This window comes from Engystomops pustulosus, chromosome 1 (genome assembly GCF_040894005.1).
Source record: "Engystomops pustulosus chromosome 1, aEngPut4.maternal, whole genome shotgun sequence".
In the NCBI taxonomy this organism is placed as follows: Eukaryota; Metazoa; Chordata; class Amphibia; order Anura; family Leptodactylidae; genus Engystomops; species Engystomops pustulosus.
Genome location: NC_092411.1, coordinates 65,912,813 through 65,932,745, shown reverse-complemented (window position 1 = coordinate 65,932,745; position 19,933 = coordinate 65,912,813). Strand labels below are relative to the sequence as shown.

The 19,933-nt window shown below is 41.4% G+C and overlaps 1 protein-coding gene across 1 annotated transcript in view; it reads left to right on the top strand.

Annotated features, from left to right (window-relative positions):
- The window catches only part of WSCD2 (WSC domain containing 2), a 212,850-nt gene that overhangs the window by 174,820 nt on the left and 18,097 nt on the right, over positions 1-19,933 (top strand). The window lies entirely within an intron of this gene.

Here is a 19,933-nt window from a genome sequence, read left to right as displayed (position 1 = left end):
TAAATTATTAGGTTATTATAAGCTTGTTTGCAGATTCAGGATGCCCATATTTGTCTGAAGAAAAGGAAAGAAAAAGCTTGTCAGAAAGATTGGTCAAATTAATTCTTTTTTAAAAGGATAGAAGTGGTGAGTTCATTTATGCAAAAACGTGGACAACCACATAAAGATTACCGCTGCAAAGATTGATAATGTTTTAAATGTTTGTCAACAATTTTTCCACTGCAAAATATCAGACTTTTAATAAATAGCGATAATTCACACTTTGAAACTTTGTTTATCACTTATATGTTCACCTATTTATATACCTTGCTTAGTCAACCATGCCGAGTCCCTACTAAAATGTTCTGCCCTACATTTGCCCGCTCGTCTCCATTGTTTAAATACTGAATCCTCGCATTCTCGCATCCTGGGGTAAAGTCAGGATGTCCCAAAATTGGCGTCATCGGGGACTGTGAAGGCAATAATCTTTCCCTTACTGTTTCCAGCTGACAATGACTAATAGTTGGGCCGATCATGGGGTGCGATTTTATGGCTGAGGTTCTCTCAGTAGGCAGCCACGGCAACACCTGTTACGGGATTGTCGTGAAGGACTGCTCCAGACCCACCCAAGGCTTCAGGTTGGAGTTACAACACCAGTCTAGGGTTCTAGCTAGATGGGTTGCTGTGTGATATCCTTTGAAGTCTTATATACAGGCAGTCCCCGGGTTACATACAAGATAGGGTCTGGAGGTTTGTTCTTAAGTTGAATTTGTATGTAAGTCGAAACTGTATATTTTATAATGGAAGTTCTAGACAATTTTTTTTCTTTTGCCCCAGTGACAATTGGAGTTTCAAAATTTTTGGTGTAATTGGAACAAAGATTATCAATAAAGCTTCATTACAGACATCTTACAGCTGATCATTGCAGTCTGGGACTATCGTAAAGCATCCAGAGAGCTTCACCAGAGGTCACAGTGGGCAGAGGGGTCCGTCTGTAACTATGGGTTGTCTGTAAGTCGGGTGTCCTTAAGTAGGGGACCGCCTGTACCTTGCTTTAGAGGATGGAATTATTGAGAATATTCCTTACTGAAGCTACAGAATAACTGTACCTTATTCCGCTAATCCATGAGCTGCTTTATTGGCACATGTTTCTTTTTTATATAGAAAGGAACTTGTAATAAATATGAAACGTCATCTGTGAATGCAACTGATTAAAATTGTGTGTAGAGCCCTGTAGCTGTACATGTTTCAATGTGAGAAGAGCATTAGAGGCCCTCCAGGAGCTCTATCGAGACACATGGTTTTGCTCAATTTGTTGAATTTTACTTTTCATATAATTTTATTCTGTCATCTCTTTATATCTCAGCTGACAAGGGAATCCTGATTTATGGTTATTATAGCTTGGAGGAAATGAATAGCATCTATGCTGAATCCGTGTATTTTGATACAATTCTAATATAACTCAGAATTAGAGATGATTTTAACTGGAAAATTACAGTCATTTTGCATTCAAAATTAATTGTAAACTCCATTGTGTTTTACACCTGCCATTACAACTCGTTCCTCATTTGTCATTCACAATAGCACATAATCTAGAATCATTCATGTGTTCTAATTTATGTTCCCTTAAGTGGTTCAATATTAATTTTAAATTCAAAATAAATTGTCTTTTTGTTGCACCCAAATGTATAACATCTTTAAAATGGTCACTTTCCCTCTAGTCTTGCTTGAAATATTAATTATTGTTAATGTCAGTTGATCTGATGCTGCATAACAGCTGCAGGATAACTAGTGATGTCAATATATGGTGACAGTAACAACATATTTGTTTTTGAGCAAGATTATATAACTCTATTATGTTATTTTAACTAGACCGTCATAGCACAAAAGTTCTGCTTAACTTCTGAACCCAGCTGTCAAAACACAGGGTTAATAAGCTAAGTTTTGAACTTCATGAGTAATAGGGTAATTATAATTTCTTAATCATTTAATATATGAGGATATTCTTTTTGCTACAATAAAATGATGTTTTAGATAAAGATTGTTTTATGTGCATTAATACAAATCATAATAGAAACACATCCTGATCTAAACTCTTTTTGCTCATGCTACAATCCATCTGTAAAATTTTAGATGTCTCCTAGTGGTATGCTTATCTACTATGTATTCTTCATAATCCATCTATTTGTTATCTATGCTGCCGATACATGCAGATGGTGGGAACTGTTAATTACTGCTCTTTGTAGCTTAATGTTGTGAAATGAACTCCATTAAGAGATGTCAGATATTAAGGCTGATAGCATCTGTTGTCTGCTATACATTGTTAGTATTGTTACTCATTTGGTAATGAGTATATAACTAGTTGGATAACTGCCTTGTAAACTGTGCTTGCGTGGCTCATAACCTTGGTGAGCATGCAGCTGGATGCAGGAGAGAGGAGAGAAGAGCGCTTCTCACCCCTCCCTTTTTAAATAGAAAGCCAAGCAAAACGCATTTCCTATACTCTGCATGGTGATCGTCCGGCTTGGTCATGGTGCGGTGACAGGGTGTCATAGACTTCTATGTAGACCACCATTTGGCTGAAAATTGTACAGCTGTTTGCATGTGGCCTAAGAGTGATAACATATGTAAGGGCTGCTGTGCAGCCCATAGAAGTCTGTGAAGAATTTGGATGTCACATAGGAGTCATCTGCATGTGGTATGTATTTGTGGATTAGTTGCTTGGTAACACAATCATGTGATCCTTCAAGAGGTTGGAACAAGCTTGGGGAATCATTAACCTACCAGCCTACCATAGTTTTTGTGGTCTGTAAATATGGATGACAAATAGGTGACATAAAGAACGTATTTTCCCCAAATGTCTCAGGTACTGAAGAAACTCAGGACACATACAGGACACATATACGGGATATGGAACTATTGTCAATGTCTTGTGTAGGTGTCCTTATTGATTCAGGAGGATGAGGTTTCCCTAATGCTGAGCATGTGATCCCTAGAGATGAAGGGACCCGAACTTTAAGTGTGTCCGGTGCAACCCAGACATGTTGATAATTTATTGATAATCCTTGTTCTCATTGCAGAAAAAATTTTGAAATTCCGATTGTCACTGGGGGAAAAAAAAAAATTGTCTGCAGCTACAATTATAAAATATACAGTTTCGACTTACATACAAATTCAACTTAAGAACAAACCTATGGAACCTATCCTGTACGTAACCCAGGGACTGCCTGTATTGTAAACATGTCTTGGTGACACCACAGTCACACCTTTTTCAAAGCTATGTACATCGTGTAAAGTTGCAAAAGGGCACAATTTATTCAACAAAATGATAAAGACATCCTATAATAATCATTTTCTCAATGCAATTGAAAAATATTACTCACACCATTTATGTTTATATGCCTCAAATTTAACGTTTCTTATTTTCACTTTTAAATATAAAATGTAAACTATAATTACCTGTTTTCTCTGTGGGAAATGTACCGTATTTTTCAGACGCACTGGACCATAAGACGCACCTAGGTTTTAGAGGAGGAAAAATAAGAAAAAATGTTTTTTCCCCCAAATAGTGTGCTAAAATATTTACTAAAGTAACAGTAAAGTAACTGGGTGGTGCAGTGCAGCCATGTTCCTCTTTGGAGAGGGGCAGGGGCGAGCAGCGGTCACCCCCTCCTCCTCTCCCGGACACCGCTGTCTATCTTTAGATAGAATTATGCTGGCATGTAGTCAGGGGGTCTCAAGAGTTACCAGGGCTGTATAGGTATGAGTATATGTGACAAATGGTCACAAGAGCTTACAATCTATGAGGAGGAGGGGGGCAGAGGAGGGGACAGTGCTTGTACAATGGTCACAAGAGCTTACAATCTATGAAGAAGAGGGGACACAGGAGGTGACAGTGCTTGTACAATGGTCACAGGAGCTTACAATCCATGAGGAAGAGGACACAGGAGATGTGAGTGCTTGTATGATGGCCACAACAGCTTACAATCTATGAGTAGGATAAGGGGGCAGAGGAGGTGACAGTCCTTGTACAATGGCCACAAGAGCTTACAATCTATGAGGAGGGGGGCAGAGGAGGTGACAGTGCTTGTACAATGGCCACAAGAGCTTACAATCTATGAGGAGGAGGAGGCACAGGAGATGGCAGTGCTTGTACAATGGTCACAAGAGCTTACAATCTATGAGGAGGATGAGGGGACACAGGAGGTGACAGTCCTTGTACAATGGTCACAAGAGCTCACAATTTATGGGGAGGGGACACAGGAGGTGACAATCCTTGTACAATGGCCCCCTGTTCAGGGGGCTGTCAAGGGAAGCTCCAGTGGCAATCCAAATCTCTTCTACTTCTGAGAAAGATATTGATGCCCTCAGGCGCATTGAAAGCTGTGGTATAGCAGGGACCAAGAAGATTGTAAAAAGTTACTGCTTGAATTGCTGTGTTGGCACTTTGCAAAAAATATGCAGGTTTTGGGTTGCAGTTTGGGCACTCAACCTCTAAAAGGTTCGCCATCACTGATCTATGGGGAGGAGGAGGACACAGGAGGTGATAGTCCTTGTACACTGGCCACAAGAGCTTACAATCTATGGGGAGGGGACACAGGAGGTGACAGTCCTTGTATACTGGCCACAAGAGCTTACAATCTATGGGGAGGGGACACAGGAGGTGACAGTCCTTGTACAATGGCCACAAGAGCTTACAATCTATGGGCAAGGGACACAGGAGGTGACAGTCCTTGTATACTGGCCACAAGAGCTTACAATCTATGGGGAGGGGACACAGGAGGTGACAGTCCTTGTACAATGGCCACAAGAGCTTACAATCTATGGGGAGGGGACACAGGATGTGACAGTCCTTGTACAATGGCCACAAGAGCTTGGTCTGTGGGATAAGGTACCTTCACAAGACAGCAGCCTCTACATACCAGGCAACAAGGGGTTAAGAGTGTGAGCGCAGAGACCTGGGGGCAGGGAGCACTTATCACTTATCTGATCCTGTCTGGAGAGAAGTTACAGGTCAGACATTGCAGCAATGCACAGGCTCCTCTTCTCACACTCTGCCAGCAGCCTTCATCTTCTTCTGCACTCTGAACCTCCCGGGCTTCTTACAAGCCCAACGGGATTGGCCAGAGCCAGTGCCTTTCTCCTCCCCCTCTCTCTCCACTGCTGCTGCTCTGCCACAAAGCTGGAGGACATCGATATATATATGAGTTACAAAGCCCTGCGCTCTGCCAGCTTTAGCTTCCCTACATTCCCTCCAGCAGTGGAGGGCTGAGAGGAGGAGAGGAGCGCAGCGGCACTAAGCACAGCCGCTGCGCTTCACTGTGAAGGGCTGCTATTACTACCAGCATCACCTGGCAGAGCCGTGCCCTCCATTCCCTCCTGCAGGCTACATCCAGACTATAAGACGCACTACTGTTTTTTTCCCATTTTCTGGGGAAAAAAGTGTGTCTTATAGTACAGAAAATACGGTGAATGCTTTTCAGAATGAGTCTATGGGGCATATTTATCATAGGCCTGCTGCTGCATGTTCGCAGTTGGATACATAAAGAAGCTTCTGCCTCTTGATGTATCCAGGCAGGCTGCTGTGCAGCATCTATTTCATGCCAGGCAGTGCCTGGTGTAGAAATAAATGCAGCCACTGACTTTTCACATGTGAAAAGTCACCGGCATGGGGACAGTAACTTCTGTGGCGTGAAGGTGGCAGATAGGGCAAAATAGTGGCAAGTGATGGCAATAATTTTTTCAGGACTTTTAGCATGTAGTGATGCTGTATTGAATTAGTTTCAGGACAAATTGTGTTAGATAACTCACTAGAGATCTACTGTAGTATTGACATATTTGACATCCAAACATCTTCTTGACAGTGTGACTCAATTCATAATTGTTTAAATGGGTTCCAGAACAGAAGGGTGGAGTTTGACTATGTCATTCCAGCAATCAGCCTGCCCTGCACCAATCTGGTATAGCTGAATTAATTGTGTAATGACCAGAAGTACAATGCTATACACTGTGTGGTTGTTAAGTCAGGTAATTGCAGTTCAGTCCAATTCAATTTACATCAAACCAGTGTAGTGGCCTATGCTTGTCAGGGTAGCTGGTCCTACCCTGATTATTTGGGGTGCTGGGACTTGAAAACCTACTGATCTGCTATTGACCTGTTTTCACTCTCACCATTGACCTGTTCTTGAATCCTTTAAGCTCCTTTAACTGCCTTATACACAATGGCCCACATTGTGCAGTTTGCCTGTAGAGTGTGCAGAGGGGGCCAGTTCTTCATGAATCTGGCTTACCTGGCACTGCTCTAACAGAGAACAAACAGAGCAAGTGCACACAATTCTTTTGGACACTGCATGATAAATGTGCACCAGAACAACCCCGTCAGTGCAGAATTTTGCGTTGCGTTGGGTATAATGGAGCCAACACAGTTTGCACTGAAAAAACTGGTGCAGTTTTTAATAAATGTGGGTCAATGTCACCATTCTATATTTTTTACTTAACCATTACAATGGAAAATATTCAGAATAATATCATTATTATTCACACTATGGATTCATTTATAAAATATATCAGTTTCTACATCATACAAAATACATCATCATCTTCTGTCACATATGATGCAGCTGGTTCGGACTTGATATACATGGCAAATAATGTAGATTCAAGAAAGGTTTTTAAAATGCACTCATAGTTGAGGCACCATGAGCTTGAACATAACATCACAAGTGTGATGTTGCTGCAAAATTGGAAAATGTATTTTATGGCCCCACAAGGCTAAGATATATAGAACCTAATATTACAGAGTTATCGCTCTGTCAATACCTATGAAACTGTGCTGTGAAGAAAGACTGCTTTCATTGCGATTGGCATTCAGGTGTGGTCTATGAATCTTTTTTCATGATTACTGCAGTACAGGAAATGAATAAGGGAATGTGGAAGGAAAAAATGCTCTATATCTTCTAGAATATACATGAAAATATCTTTTTGTTTTATAAGCAGGAGATAGTGGCAGCTTTTAATGAAGTACTTGGTCCACATTTACAAGTTATCACCTAGAACAGTGATGGCGAACCTATGGCACGGGTGCCAGAGGTGGCACTCAGGGACCTTTCTGTGGGCACCCAGGCTGTTGCCCCAGAACAAAGTTCACCTGACAGGACTTAAATCTTTCTGCAGTCCTAGACAATTGAAATGCAGCTCTCGACACTCTTTTAAGGTGACGTATCCTTGACTGATTGGAACTACAAGAGGAGTAAGAAGGTGTGAACAGGGCCATAATATTTTTGGAGGTCCTACTACTGGTCCCACAATTTTTCCTGTACAGAGAGACCCTGGAGAGAAGCTACAATGGTGTCTGAATTTGCCTTCCTGCTTTCAACTGTATTGGTGGCTGATATGATTGAATGTTGTGGAACAACAGAGAGCAGTACTGAGCAATATAGAGCAACAGAGAGCAATACGTTGCTGTTAAAATTCTCAAGTTGGCACTCGATGGTAAATAAGTAGGTTTTGGTTGAAGTTTGGGCACCTGGTCTCTAAAAGGTTCGCCACCACTGACCTAGAATGTTCACACTTCTTGGACTTACTGTAATCCTGGTATCTTAAAGCTGATACGAAATGTAATGTAAATGTCAATGTAAGTAGCTACAACTTCTGCACTGTTGAGACAAAAAGTTTCGAAATGTAGTACAAGAAACCAGACAACATTGTTTTAAATCTCCCCATTGGTCCCCAAAAATACAGCAAAGGAAACTCTGAATTGGTATCAGAGAAAAAAAATTAAAGCTGCTAGAATGGACCTGAATCCAATTAAATATATATATATATATTCTGGATCTTCAACGTCTGTTGGTGATGATAATGTTATAATGTTATAAACAAGTAAAAAGGCTCAAAAATTCTATTTTGTGACCAACAAGTAAGAAAAATAGCACTATTGGGGTGCTGGCACCAAAAGAAGGAGTATCAGCATTAGAAAAGCTCCCATACTTAAAATATATACCGTAGTCAAATCTATTTGACTCTGTAGTGCCACTTTGTCTACTTGTTGACTATTTCAACCTGGCGGTATCCTGGTTTTTGGCCAAGTGTAGCTGCAGGGCACTAATCATCATCTCAGAGAGCAGAATCAGCCTTTCACCCTGTGTGGTTTGATGCACAAAAAATGTTTTCCAGGTGAGCACCTCACCTGGTTTTCTTCTTTTGATAGCACCCGAGGCACAGTCCTTTGTTGTTATGTGTTCATTTTTTACATCTCTTCAGACTAAGCACTGCCTGCAGCAGATTACTCTGATAAGGGCAATCCTCTATCTAGAACCTACTGGCAGAGGCCTTGAAGAGGTAAGTCTGCTATCACCTGACATCTACGAGTTCAAAGCAGATGTAATGAGAAGTAATACAGTCCCAGGTCACAACATGATATCAAATGAGGTACCCAATCAAAATACAAATAAAAATGAGGCACTGAATAATTTCTGGCAAGGAAGTTTAGCACCACGGAAGATTCATAGGATGCTGATATCAGACAAAAGAGAAAATCTCTACGTAGTGTGGCAGTTGCAATTTGCTTGCCATTTGCGCTGCAATAAAAAAAAAATGTCACCAAGCTTCTACTTTGTGTTCGGTTGCATAGCACTTATTCAATGTAGGTAATTGTTGCCCCTTTAACCATCGCCTATCTCTCAGTCCCGCTATGAAAACACGGTATGTGACACACATTCTCAATTATGTCTTAAACTGCTTGCGGCCTTGATTTTATAGCACACAAAACTACCTTTATCTTCATCTTTACAATCCAAATACAATTGATTCTCAATAAATAAGAATATCTGAAAAACAAAAAAGGTTTTCTATAATTCAATTCAAAAACAGGGTGAACTTTTTCAATTGTTTATTTATTTTAATGTTGATGATTATGGCTTACAACTAAGGAAACCCCTAAAAAAAATTGGGCTAAATCTACTGGCTGACGTAGCACTAGAAAGACTGTCTTTGGATCTTGCACATGTCTTTAAGAAGTGTTTGTGCCAGTTTCTTGCTGTGGTTTCACTGTGCTGCCAAGGCAGAAAAAATGTGCAACTAAAGGGTTGTGTTGCAGACTGTATGTTAAAGGTGCACCTAAAAAAGAGCAGTTTAGGGTGCGCCAAATAAATTAAGTTTGAAAGTCAAACTGCGGGTTGCATCACTTTTGCAAAATTTGTCCCACTATCTCAGAAAATAAGAATATTATATAAGATCAACTATTTATAATTTTTTAACACAGAAATTGGTCAAATGAAAAGTATGTACAGTAAATGCCCTCAATAACTGGTTGGGGCTACTTTTGCATGAATAAATGCAAGTGCGTCGTGGCATGGAGGTGATCAGCTGATGGCGCTGCAAAGGTGTTACGGAGACCCGGGTAGCTTTGATAGCAGGCTTCAACTCATCTGCAATGTTGGGTCTGGTGTCCCCTATCTTCCTCTTGGCAATATGGAGTTAAGGTCTGGCGAGTACTTTTGGCAGTGGGGACACATGCCAAGTCCTGCTGGAAAATTCCATCTTCAGAAAGCTTGTTAGCAGAGGGAAGCATGAAGTTCTCTAAAATTTCCTGGTAGATGGTAGCACTCACTTTGGTCAAAACAGTGGACCTACACCAGAAGATGAAATGGCTTCCCAAACCATCACTAATTGTGAAAACTTTACACTATACCTCAAGCAGCTGTGCCTTTCCACTCTTCCTCAAGACTCTGGGAACTTTATTTTCCAAATGAAATGCAAAAATTTCTTTCATCTGAAAGCAACACTATGGAAAAATGAGCAACCATACAGTATTTTTTCTCCGTGGCCCAGGTAAGACACTTCTGGTGTAGTCTATTAGTCAGGAGATGTCTATGTGTGGTGGCTCCAGCAGCTGTCAACTTTGAGAATCTCTTGAAAATTTTTGTATGACCTTTTCTTAACAATCTTATCAAGGCTGCAGTTATCCCAGTTGCTGGTGCACCTTTTTCTACCAAACTTTTTCTTTCCACTCAACATTTCATTAATATCCTTTGATACAACACTCTGCTTCTTTAGCAATGACCTTTTGTGGCTTAATTTTCTTATGTAGTGTGTCAATGACTGCCTTCTTGAAATATGTTAAGTCAGCAGTATTCTCCATGAATGTGTCACCTGCTGAACCAGACTATGGGACCTGTAAGCCACAGTCATCAACATTATTATAAATAGGCACTTGAAAAGAAGCTCATTCTGTTTGCTGATACTCTAATCTATTGATATTCTGATACCTTGTAGATGCTTAAGATGATGTTTATACCAATTTTTGTTGTTAGTTCAGTGGTTTGAAAACCAGCAGCAACAGGTTTTCTATAAGGTCTAAAAAAAGAAAAGATTTTTTCTGTTTTGCTCATTTTTTTATACAGGAGACTTCTTTGATTTCTCATTTATCATCACACACATCATACATTCTCAGTACTACAGTTTTTTCACAAAAATCTAGAATCTAAAATATTTTACAGAGAAACATTTTATTCTCACATTTGACAGCAATGAGGAACAAAGGGCTATTGCTCTTTTCTTTTTTCTTTCTGCAAGATATTCCAGTAACAGCCAGTACCAGTTTTCCATAGATGTGATTTACAATGCAACTCTAGGCTGTACCATTGCCTCCACCTCTCCATATATAGCAGGCTTGTGGTGATTATCACAGCTGAGACATATAAGCATTGGACACGTAAATAATATGCTCATTTCCATTCCTCTGCTATTCCCTGTTGCATCCTAATGAGTTTGTTTTTGCCCATTGATTTTAGTCCTGTATTCATGTTACACAGCAAGTCTCTGTCAGCTTCACCCCGTCTGTAACATACAGTAATCTCCATAATTATTTATGCAAACACGATCTGAATGCAGCTTAAAAGGCTTTAAAATAAGTAGATATTACAGATCAGAATATATTCATGCAAGACGTTGACTATGCTCATGTTTGCTGCAGAATCTTTGATGGTCGTAATGCCGTTCTTTCTAGCCAATAACAATGTCAACATGAATAATGTTCTTTTTTTTTGCTTTTAAAGTCTAGATAGAAATATTCTATGAAAAAGAAAGGGTCTACTTTTATTGAAATGCACAACATTTCTTGATATATTGATCTTTTATGTGGGTTACAATTCTGTCAATTTGGGTACATACATTTTTCAGTTTTTAAGTTTTATTTATTTTTATTTTTTTAATTCATTTTTGTTTTATTATTTATTCATTCAACTGATGTGTAAAAATATAGCATTGCCATATTACTATCTTATTCATAGTTAGGATTTTTTTTTAAATTTCTTAAACTTTGGTAGCTCATTAACAGCATTATTACGGTTTACATTCACTTTAAAACCAACAGTTAATCTACTGCATTAGGCTCTAACTAGCTGCCACAGAAACTTTTTTTTATTTTCAAATAGTTTTAATTTTTCCTTTGCTTGCTACTTATATTTATTTATTTTTTTTTTTTTCTGTCATTTACTACTATTATTAGTCTATCGCAATATCATTTTTTCTTTATTTTTGCACCAAATGGATATCTTTGTAATGCTTTAGCCTAATTGCCATTCTGAACTTTAGGTCTTCTGCACTTTTACTTCATGGTTTGCTGAAAATCTATATTTTTTTCCGTGGCATTAATTTTATGATTTGCCTGGAGTAGTTCCAAAGCAAAGCTTTATGTGATATAATTACACAAGGTGAATGGTATAATATCTGTTAAATTAAATACATTTTTTGTTTTATGGTTCTTTAGAGAATTCAGTGGATTTAGACTATTAATTGGGCATTGGTGCTTTAAGTATAAAAAGTTCACATTCCAAGACTTCCTCATATCATAATGGGGTGTATAGATGTTGTAGATAAAACACAGATCACTGCAATATTCCATTTTCAATCTTATTGCATGATTTTTATTGTGGAGAACAATTAGCTAGAGACCAGTAGTATAATTAACTCATACCCTGTTAGAAGAGAAGTCAACTACTTTTATTTCAGTGTACAAGGGCATAACCCAGACACTGTGGTCTGATATTAAATTAATCCATCATAGAGCACTGTACCATTACATTTCCAAAATGACCCACATATCAAAAGAGGTAATGTGAAGCTGTTAAGTTATGGACTTCCATGATATTAAACCTCTCATTTATCTTAAATATCCATCAAAAGTGGTTTAAAATTCAGACCTCATTATTATTCTGCCATGTAGAAAAGACATAGCTAATTTATATCCGGAATGTAGATCAGACAGTGACCATACAGGGGCTCTGCTTTTATGCTGTGCAGCTATAGGAAGTATTGTACAGTTATTCACCATCCTTCATCATATACAGATGTAGCACTGGTTAACATAACTGAAAGTGCATAAGCTCATTAAGCTATATCACAAAAAGGGATTAGCTAACACTTCACATCTGATTAAGGGGTTGGGGCGATCATGTTGACCAGTGCTACATCTGTATGTAATTTTTATGTAATTACTGTATATACTCGAGTATAAGACGCATTTTTCAGCACAATTTTTTTGTTGAAAATTCCCCACTCGGCGTATACTTAGGTATATAAAAAACCATAAACTGAGTACTTACCATTCCAACGGCCCAGGCAGTTCCTCTTCTATCTCCATGTACTTGGTGGGTCAGCAACAGCGCCACTTCTTTCTTCAGGCCGGCGCCAGGTTGACGACAGCTCTGTGCGCACGGCCCGGCCAGTGCACTCTGTGATGTCAGCAGCGGTATATGATCGGAAACCAGGTACTGCTCAAATACAAGTGCAATTTTCCTCTGGGTTTTAGATATGTCTCAGAAGATTGCATTTCAAGAAAACACCTAGATGCAGTAGTGTATAAAAAACTTGTTTCTTGTCTGTGTGTCAATTTTTATTTTTTGTTTCTTGTGTCTTTTGTGTTATTTTAAATGTTATGTTAACATGTTTAAAGGTATTGAATTGCTGTATTTATTTCTGCAACTTAACCTAAATTGACCTAAATTTTAAAGATACACTATAAGGGCCCCTGAATTATATTCTTTTTCTTTGCCAACTATTTTTCAAGGGACAAAAGGAAATGTTGTCTGTCACAGTTCCTATAAGGGTTGTCATCTATTTGTTTATAGACTGGAGCTCTATTCACTGTCATTTTTTTTCCTTGAAAACCTTTTGGTGTCTTACATTTCAAGTGTGACTGTGATAACATCGATGGTACTAGAGCAACAAGTTTGCACTCATGTTTGTTTTATTGCATCCATCTAAATTCCATTCATTAAACATCTAGTCTGGTAATCGTATACCCTGACATCTGCTGCAGTTTGTATAACCACAGAGATGTATACAGTTATAATTTTCTTAAAAAAAATGTAATACCTGCATTAAAAATATAAAGATAGGAATTCAAAAAATGAAATGAATCAGACCTAATTTATATAAAATAAAGTTTATTACCCACACATTATTCAGGCTGCATTCACACATGGCATTTACATTGCGTTTTGAAATGCAGTACAACAGCTGAGGAGAGGAGATTTGCCTAATTACATTGCTGTTAACATTTGCATTTATAAATTGCAATGTTATTGCATTGTAAACGCAAATGTAAAAGGGGTTTTCCTTATGAGTATGGGACAGATGTCTTTACAACTCACACTCTCTCCAATATAAGGCAATGGCAGTATGGCAGTAAAAACTTTTTTAAACTTTTTATATTAAGTAATTGGTTTTAAATTCAGACCTCATTATTATTCTGCCAGAAAAGACATAGCTAATTTATATCCGGAATGTAGATCAGACAGTGACCATACAGGGGCTCTGCTTTTATGCTGTACAGCGATAGGAAGTATTTTACAGTCATGGCCATAAGTTTTGAGAATGACACAAATATTATATTTTCACATGATCTGTTGCCCTCTGCTTTTTATGTGTGTTTTTTCAGATGTTTTTATCACATACAGAAATACAAATGCAATGATATTATTAGTAACAAAAGCTTTTATTGACAGTTAGAATGAGTTAATGCAGCAAGTCAATATTTGCAGTGTTGACCCTTTTCAGGACATCTGCTATTCTCCATGGTATGCTCTCAGTCAACTTCTGGACCAAATCCTGACTGATAGCAGTCCATTTCTGCCAATGCTTGCATTTTGTCACAATTTGTTGGGTTTTGTTTGTCCACCTGTCTCTTGATGATTGACCACAAGTTCTCATTGGGATTAAGATCTGGGGCGTTTCCAGGCCATGGACACAAAGTCTCTATGTTTTGTTCCCTGAGCCATTTAGTTATCACCTTTGATTTATGGCAAGGTGCTCCATCATGCTGGACAAGGCATTGTTGATCACCAAACTGCTCTTGGACGGTTGGGAGAAGTTGCTCTTGGAGGACATTCTGGTACCATTCTTTATTCATGGATGTGTTTTTAGGCAAGACTGTGAGAAAGCCGATTCCCTTGGCTGAGAAGCCAACCCACACATGAATGGTTGCAGGATGCTTTACAGTTGGCATGAGACAAGACTGGTGGTATCGCTCACCTTGACTTCTCTGAACAAGCTGTTTTCCAGATGTTCCAAACAATCGGAAAGGCGATTCAATAGTGAGAATGACTTTACTCCAGTCCTCAGCAGTCCACTCCCTGTACCTTTTGCAGAATATCAGTCTGTCACTGATGTTTTTTCTAGAGAGAAGTGACTTCTTTGCGGCCCTCCTTGACACCAGGCTTTGCTCCAAGAGTCTCAGCCTCACAGTGCATGCAGATGCACTCACATCTGCCTGCTGCCATTCCTGAGCAAGTTCTGCGCTGCTGGTAGCCCGATCCCGAAGCTGAAACACTTCTAAGAGATGGTCCTGGCGCTTGCTGGTCCTTCTTGGGCGCCCTGGAGCCTTTTTGGTAACAATGGAAGCTCTTTCCTTGAATTCCTTGATGATGAGAAAGATTGTTGACTAAGGTGCAATCTTTCTAGCTGCGATGCTCTTCCCAGTTAGGCCACTTTTGTGCAGTGCAATGATGACTGCACGTGTTTCTTTAGAGATAACTAGAGATGAGCGAACACTAAAATGCTCGGGTACTCGTTATTCGAGACGAACTTTTCCCGATGCTCGAGTGCTCGTCTCGAATAACGAACCCCATTGAAGTCAATGGGAGACTCGAGCATTTTTCAAGGGGACCAAGGCTCTGCACAGGGAAGCTTGGCCAAACACCTGGGAACCTCAGAAAAGGATGGAAACACCACGGAAATGGACAGGAAACAGCAGGGGCAGCATGCATGGATGCCTCTGAGGCTGCTTAATCGCACCATTATGCCGAAATTATGGGCAACAGCATGGCCATGACAGAGTGACAGAATGAAGCTAGATAGCATGTAAAACATCCAATAATTGACCCTGACACTATAGGGGACGGCATGCAGAGGCAGAGGCAGCGGCAGCAGGCTAGAGAGTGGCATGGCGACATACCCTAATTGGACTCAGGCTTCAAACCAATGGGTGTCAGAGAGGAACCAAAGGAGGTGAGCAAGAAGCGCTCAAATAATATCGGTACATGATAAAAGTTTGCCAGTATATTTTGTGGATTACACAGCAGGGTGGCGACAAAGTTAACATGGAAGCCATGAAAACAACCCAAAATTCTGCCTGACACAGCTCGTTTGATAAGGGGACCATGTATGCTTACAGTTCATGCCAGTCGCTGCACTGGCTGCCAGTCTCCTTTCGAATACAGTTTAAAATAATAATAACCCTCATCCATAAAGCTCTGTATAATGCTGCACCCCCCTACCTCTCCTCTCTTATCTCAGTCTATCGCCCAACCCGTGCTCTTAGATCCGCCAGTGATCTTAGATTAACCTCTACCCTAGTGCGGACCTCCCACTCGCGTCTCCAAGACTTCTCTAGAGCTGCACCAATTCTATGGAATGCTCTGCCCTGGACTATCAGACTAATACCTAACCTCCAAAGTTTCAAACGTGCTCTTAAAACCCATTTCTTTAGGCAAGCCTATAACACTCATTAACTGCATGAAGTTTTAACTCTTCTACTAACCCGTCCTGTGTCGTCCTCCCATCTGTTATCCAGCAACCAACAGGCACCAGACTTCTCTGCAGTCCCATTCACCCTGGACCTGGTATATAAGATGACGGCTGAGTGGTTCAAGCGACAGCAATTCCATTTATTATATTTTGTTCTATTCCCTAAGAAGAATGGCTTGACCGTTAAATATTCTTTTACCTCGTGTTACCCCATCATCTTCATAAACCGTAAGCTCTGGCGAGCAGGGACCTCACTCCTGTTGTTCCATACAAATGTTGTGCTCTGTTACAATACATTTGTATTTGTTTCCTATGATTTGTAAAGCGCTACGGAATATGATGGCGCTATATAAATAAAGATTATTATTATTATTATTATGGAGGCAGTGAACTAGTAGTAGATTAAAGGTGCTGCAACTATGTTAGTTGGATCTTGGGATGGAGCTGGCGCTCTGCAGCCAGGCGAGCTTTTGCCAATCCAAGCCCCTGTCTCTAGGCTACTCCCCAAACAGCACTTCTAAGAACCTTTTGTATAAGATCAAGTGTAGTAGCGTTCTTATAAGTTTAGGATATGGCGGGTGAGGGGAATGTAAACAGATGCGCAAGAAGCGCTGAAATAATATCCCTAAATGGTAAAAGTTTGCAAGTATATTTTGTGGATTACACAGCAGGGTGGCGACAAAGTTAACAACTTTGATGTGGAATGCCCTGTAATAGCTCTTGGGCGGTGTGCCTTTTATCGCCTAGGCTCAGCAGTTTCAGCACCGCCTGCTGTCGCTTAGCGACGGCACTGCTGCTGTGCCTAGAGCTACCGACTGATGGCGCCATGCCCACGGATGGTAATTCGGAGGAGGAGGAGGTGGAGGAGGGGTGGGAGGAGGTATAGTAGGCCTTTGAGACCTGGACCGAGGTAGGCCCCGCAATTCTCTGCGTCGGCAGTATATGACCAGCCCCAGGGTCAGACTCGGTCCCAGCCTGCACCAAGTTAAGTGTAGTAGCGTTCTTATAAGTTTGGGATATGGCGGGTGAGGGGAATGTAAACAGATGCGCAAGAAGCGCATGATGCGCATGGAGCTGGCGCTCCGCTGCCAGGCGAGCTTTCGCCAATTCAAGCCCCTGTCTCTAGGCTACTCCCCAAACAGCACTTCTAAGAACCTTTTGTATAAGATCAAGTGTAGTAGCGTTCTTATAAGTTTAGGATATGCCGGGTGAGGGGAATGTAAACAGATGCGCAAGAAGCGCATGATGCGCATGGAGCTGGCGCTCCGCTGCCAGGCGAGCTTTCGCCAATTCAAGCCCCTGTCTCTAGGCTACTCCCCAAACAGCACTTCTAAGAACCTTTTGTATAAGATCAAGTGTAGTAGCGTTCTTATAAGTTTAGGATATGCCGGGTGAGGGGAATGTAAACAGATGCGCAAGAAGCGCATGATGCGCATGGAGCTGGCGCTCCGCTGCCAGGCGAGCTTTCGCCAATTCAAGCCCCTGTCTCTAGGCTACTCCCCAAACAGCACTTCTAAGAACCTTTTGTATAAGATCAAGTGTAGTAGCGTTCTTATAAGTTTAGGATATGCCGGGTGAGGGGAATGTAAACAGATGCGCAAGAAGCGCATGATGCGCATGGAGCTGGCGCTCCGCTGCCAGGCGAGCTTTCGCCAATTCAAGCCCCTGTCTCTAGGCTACTCCCCAAACAGCACTTCTAAGAACCTTTTGTATAAGATCAAGTGTAGTAGCGTTCTTATAAGTTTAGGATATGCCGGGTGAGGGGAATGTAAACAGATGCGCAAGAAGCGCTGAAATAATATCCCTAAATGGTAAAAGTTTGCCAGTATATTTTGTGGATAACACAGCAGGGTGGCGACAAAGTTAACAACTTTGATGTGGAATCCATGAAAACAACCCAAATTTCTGCCTGACACACCTCGTTTGATAAAGGGACGATGTATGGAGGCAGCTATATGGACGACTTTTGGAGGTAGCAATGGAGACAACGTGTGGAGGCTGCTATGGAGACAATTTAATTTGGATAGTGCCTGTATGTGGCAGTCCCAAACATTTTTCAAACCAGAGGAGCAGGTAGGTGGCCCTCCAGTAAAATGGAATAGATTGAGTGCCTGTATGTGGCAGTCCCAAAAATGTTTCAAACCAGAGGAGCAGGTAGGTGGCCCTGCAGTAAAATGGAATAGATTGAGTGCCTGTATGTGGCAGTCCCAAAAATTTTTCAAACCAGAGGAGCAGGTAGGTGGCCCTCCAGTAAAATGGAATAGATTGAGTGCCTGTATGTGGCAGTCCCAAAAATGTTTCAAACCAGAGGAGCAGGTAGGTGGCCCTGCAGTAAAATGGAATAGATTGAGTGCCTGTATGTGGCAGTCCCAAAATTTTTTCAAACCAGAGGAGCAGGTAGGTGGCCCTCCAGTAAAATGGAATAGATTGAGTGCCTGTATGTGGCAGTCCCAAAAATGTTTCAAACCAGAGGAGCAGGTAGGTGGCCCTGCAGTAAAATGGAATAGATTGAGTGCCTGTATGTGGCAGTCCCAAAAATGTTTCAAACCAGAGGAGCAGGTAGGTGGCCCTGCAGTAAAATGGAATAGATTGAGTGCCTGTATGTGGCAGTCCCAAAAATTTTTCAAACCAGAGGAGCAGGTAGGTGGCCCTCCAGTAAAATGGAATAGATTGAGTGCCTGTATGTGGCAGTCCCAAAAATGTTTCAAACCAGAGGAGCAGGTAGGTGGCCCTGCAGTAAAATGGAATAGATTGAGTGCCTGTATGTGGCACTCACAAAAATTGTTTCAAACAGAGGACCGGGTAGGTGGCCCTCCAGAAAAATTAAATGCATGAAGTACTATAGCAAGAGCCAGTGGGCCCTGTCAAAAAATAGCCATTTTCCTCTGCTTTACTGTACAAAGAGGAGGAGAAGGAGGAAAATGAGGAGGAGGAGGAGTGGATCAATTATTCAGGTTGAGCTTCCTTCACCTGGTGGAGATTGGAAATTCTGAGAAATCCAGCCTTTATTCATTTTAATAAGCGTCAGCCTGTCAGCGCTGTCAGTCGACAGGCGTGTACGCTTATCGGTGATGATGCCACCAGCTGCACTGAAAACCCGCTCGGACAAGACGCTAGCGGCAGGGCAGGCAAGAACCTCCAAGGCGTACAGCGCCAGTTCGTGCCACATGTCCAGCTTTGAAACCCAGTAGTTGTAGGGAGCTGTGTGATCATTTAGGACGATGGTATGGTCAGCTACGTACTCCCTCACCATCTTTCTGTAAAGATCAGCCCTACTCTGCCGAGACTGGGGACAGGTGACAGTGTCTTGCTGGGGTGACATAAAGCTGGCAAAAGCCTTGTAAAGCGTACCCTTGCCAGTGCTGTACAAGCTGCCTGCTCGCCTACTCTCCCTCGCTACTTGTCCCGCAGAACTACGCACTCTGCCGCTAGCGCTGTCAGAAGGGAAATACTGTTTCAGCTTGTGCACCAGGGCCTGCTGGTATTCATGCATTCTCACACTCCTTTCCTCTGCAGGGATGAGAGTGGAAAGATTTTGCTTGTACCGTGGGTCCAGGAGAGTGAACACCCAGTAATCGGTGCTGGAATAAATTCTTTGAACGCGAGGGTCACGGGATAGGCAGCCTAGCATGAAATCTGCCATATGCGCCAGAGTACCAACGCGTAAGAATTCACTCCCCTCACTGGCCTGACTGTCCATTTCCTCCTCCTCCAACTCCTCCAACTCCTCTTCTTCTGCCCATACACGCTGAACAGTAAAGGACTCAACAATGGTCCCCTCTTGTGTCTCACCAACATTCTCCTCCTCTTCCTCCTCATCCTCCTCCACCTCCACCTCCTCCGATATGCGCTGAGAAACAGACCTGAGGGTGCTTTGGCTATCAACAAGGGAATATTCTTCCCCTGTCTCTTGTGACGAGCGCAAAGC